The following is a 4,599-nucleotide window of genomic DNA, read 5'->3' as shown; positions in this document are numbered from 1 at the left end:
AACACTTCATGATCATCTTCATCAAGCATATCTGAATCAGCTTGCGGCAAGGTTGTCTTAACATCTTTATTTTCATCTGCAATTTATATGCGGTTTCAATTAGTTAAATATTAAATAGATTTTGAGTTTGGACTCTCTTTAATTTTAAAATTATATTTTAAAAATTATTTTTATTTGGCCCACGGGCCGGCCCTACCTATATTTCTCAAGCCCCACAAATCAGCAGGCTTATTCAGGCCGGGCTAAAAAGCCCTTTTCTTAAATGGGCTCCAAAAATATTAGTCCAGCCCTATTAAATCCCGGGTTAGGCCAGGCCGGCCCAACGGGCCTAGCCCATATTGACGGCTCTAATCACAACCATTTGTATATTCTTTTTTCTATTTCTTATTATAATCGTGTTGTTTGAATTAGTTTAGATGTTACATCCATCAGTTTTTTTTGAGTAACTACTACTTTCCACCAACATATGTATCATGTAACTTTGTCCATCAAGATTTGGACTTTGGACAAATAGAAAGAAATTTTGAACTTGAATTGTGTGTTAGGATTTGAACTTGACACCTTATGACTTGTACCCACTTCATTGACTACTAGATTATGCCCTTGGATACAACCATTTGCATCTTTTAGTCTGTCCTAAAAAGAGACCTTATGAGGAAGATGGAGGGTAGTTATGTATCATGTTTACAAATCACTAGTAGCTAAATTTCTTTGAGTTTAATTGCTTTCCTTTCTCGATATTTATTATACTATCCATTTTACTGTGTAAATATGAAAGTATGTCTCCATGTGTGGTACATATATAGGAGTAAATGTTATAATTTTAAAAAGTTACCTTCTCCGTCCACTTTTAATTATCATAATTTTTTTTTTAGGGTCAAACTAAAAAACATCGACTAACATTTTATGATGTATTTTTTTATCATATTGATATGCAAAATATTATAATATATTAATTTTAAAAATTAGTCAAATTGACTTTCGAAAACGAAATATGACAAATAAAAGTAGATGGAGGGAGTAAATTGCAAAATCTTGAAAGTCCCATTGTCGCAATGAGTCCTCACGTGCGAGGTGTTGGGATCTACAGAGCAGTACTCCATAACAGAGCCGCTATGATCTCAGAGATTTTGGATCAAATGGTCGGCATAACGCGCCATCTATGATATATTGATTATTTGACGTCGGATTTCCAATACCAAGATGGTGGGAGCCGTCACTCATAGCTGGATGAGACACGTGTCAGCATCATACGGCCATGCTTATCACATATGGATAAAGAAAATTAATAGGATGAGTGTGTTACACTGTTACTATACACTGAATGATTACAAAAAAACTAGTAAGTCGAGAAATATGACGACTTGTGGGATGAATTTCATCCTTCCATCTTTAATCAGAAATATAAAATTGTATTTTGGAAATAAATAAAAAATTGATAGAAAGGAATTCCCCTCTAATGAGTCTTACTCAATATAAACACATATTAATCAAGTAAGTGAGTTATTTAATAGAATTAGATGGTTGTCAAAGGATCTAGTTTATGAGAGTTTAGGTTTATTTGCTTTTGAATCCATAAATTTCAAGTTTTAAGTAACAAGCTTGAACTGTTATCAACCCAATTTTCAGAACTTCCTCATATGTGTGACTAGCCTGTTTAATCTTTGATGTCCTCATGACACAAGCCTGTTGAAGATTTACGTTTGTTTATTAGAAACACCTAGAGGTACTAACAATGCACTTAGGGGTGTACAAAATCGAACCAAACCGCAAACCGAAAAAAACTCGACTAGTGGTTTGGTATTGGAAAAAAAAACCTGACTATATTTGGGTTGGTTTGGTTCTAAACTAAAAAAAAATCAACCCGAGACCAAACCAACCCGACATTATATATGTAGTTTTAAAATTTTATTTTATACATAAAAATATTTACTTTGATATAATTTTAAAATATTTCTTATACTATTTCATAGTTTTTATCATTTAATATATTATTTCAAGTTTAAAACTTAGAATTCGGAATGGTCCAATAAAGATTATAGTTCATAGATGTTGATGATTATAATAAAACTTAAATAAAAATACAAATTAATACTAATGCAAAAAAGAAAAATCAATTCAACACTAAGAATGACAATAATATTGAATATTTGTTCTTTAGTTTTACATTGATTTTATCACGACCCAAACCGTCGTGATTGGCACCCACACTAATACTCCGACGGGAGAACTACTACTGCAACCCAAACCAAACAAATAATCTAAAAACTAAGGCAGAATAGTCAATTACTAAGGAAAGACAATAGAGTTCCCATAAACTCTAAACATAAGTTCAACAATAAACTAAAGTAAATGCGAAAGAATTAACCTAGAGCTTGAAGATCAATGTACCAAAACATTCTAACAATGAACCAAGTCTAAACAAGAAGTGATACAATTCTCAAACTAATGAACTAATCAACTAACTATAACAAATGTCTAAGTCCGGAAATGGTGGACATAGACGAAAGAGAATCCCATGGCAGCTCGGAAGAATTGGTTCACTCTTGAATTTGAAGCGACAGTCACTGATCTTCTAAGTGAGGTCTGTCAGTAGCCGCTTGAAGATGCCATGTACTCAACAAAATAAGAGCAAGTGCAATATCAGTACACAACCACAATGTACTGGTAGGATCACACAACTATCCCACTAGTGCAACATAACCAAGTCTAACATCATTATAATCACATGCATATATATCAACATATACAACATTATCAACATGAAAAATCAACAACGCATTTCACATTTATCATCACATCATTGGTCCTCTCATGGAACCCAAACTTAAATAGTTAGCATGCCGTAACGTGGCAATCTCAATCCCATATTTATGTCGGAACGTGGCTATTCGATCCAAGTTAGTTATGCCGGAACGTGACAATCCGATCCCATTTACACACCACAATCACAAACACAAGTATATCCTCAAGATCATACATTTAAGTCATGATTTCATGGCAACGATAATTCATCTATCTCATTTACAACAAGTGTGATCAACATTGCAACATTCATACATATACAAGTATCATAATGAAGTAAGAACAAACATACATCACACAATCATAGAATCACAATCATCACCTACTTCGAAACAAGCTTGAAACCCTAAGAAACTTGATTTTTCCCTTTCTGGATTCGTTTCGCTTGTTCTTGGTCTAAAAACAATCAATATAATACGGGAATCAATAAACAATCATTAATTACTCGGATTACTAACAATTATATGAATCCTAGATCAAATCCATGATCCCAATCATCAAATTTAGGATTGTTTCCACTATAGAATCTATCACAAAACCCTTCCCTATCAATATTCACTCATTCTATTACGTTTTACGGATCGAAAAATGGATTTGGAGAGTGAAAAACTTACCTTTAGCCTCAAAAATGCTGAAAAACGAGTAAGAATCGCCTGGGGTTGTTCCTTAGCTCAAAAAGTCAAAAAATGCATAATGAGATCGTTTAGGGGTTTATTAACGAATTTAAGTTGCGTCGGACCCGCTACAGCGGCCCCGCCAAAGCGACCAGATCCCCCGCCCCAGCGACCTCCGCGTAATAGTGAGTTGCTCGTCTTTTATCTACGATTTTAAGTGTCGTCGTACCTACCACAGTGACCATTTTCCCGCTGTGGCGACCCCGCTAGAGCGACAATAATCCCGCCAAAGCAGCCAACGGAACCAGAGAGCTAATTAAAAGAATTTCAAAATCCCATTTCACAACACACTTCTAACCCACGACAATCAGAAAAATATCATTTACGCTAAGATCTATTTCGGAAGATCTACTCGCCAGAATTCAATTCCGTAAAGTCGTACGGGTTCGTTAATGTGTTATCTAACACTTTATGTAATAAAAATCATAATTGATCCACCCGATTGTTACCAGATTTCCCTACACCTTAAAGACTCCGATTTCATCCAAATTTAGACTAGGTTGGGAAAAATTAAATATTACGAAAAAGTTTTTCGGTCCTAATTTTCCCCCGTTGGATTTTCTATAACGATGGGAACAAGTCGTTACAATAAATACCAATTTACCCATCACTCGTCCCCGAGTGACCAACTTAGGAAAAGTAAGCTACGGGAAGAATGAAGTAATACCTGAATCGATGAACAATTGGGGATATTTGTCTCGCATGTCTCTCTCGGTTTCCCAAGTAGCTTTTTCAACTGGACAATGCTTCCATTGAACATTCACAGACTTAATCTCTTTGGTCTTTAACTTATGCACATCACGATCAAGAATTGCAATCGGTTCCTTCTTATATTAAAGGTCTTTGTCTAACACAATTGAGTCCCACTTAATGATATAATCCCCGTCGCCATGATACCTTTTCAACATGGACACATGAAATACCGGGTGAACACCCGATAGATTAGGAGGTAAAGCCAACCTATACGCTACCGGTCCCACACATTCAAAAATCTCAAATGGATCAATGTATCTAGGACTTAGCTTACCTTTCTTACCAAATCTCATCACCCCTTTCATGGATGACACCTTAAGAAGAACATTCTCACCAGTCTGAAATGTCATGTCTCTTACCTTATGAT

The sequence above is a fragment of the Solanum tuberosum genome, unplaced genomic scaffold (genome assembly GCF_000226075.1).
Source record: "Solanum tuberosum cultivar DM 1-3 516 R44 unplaced genomic scaffold, SolTub_3.0 scf00073, whole genome shotgun sequence".
Taxonomy (NCBI): Eukaryota; Viridiplantae; Streptophyta; class Magnoliopsida; order Solanales; family Solanaceae; genus Solanum; species Solanum tuberosum.
The sequence above is the reverse complement of the archived record's forward strand: the minus strand, read 5'-3'. Positions refer to the sequence as shown.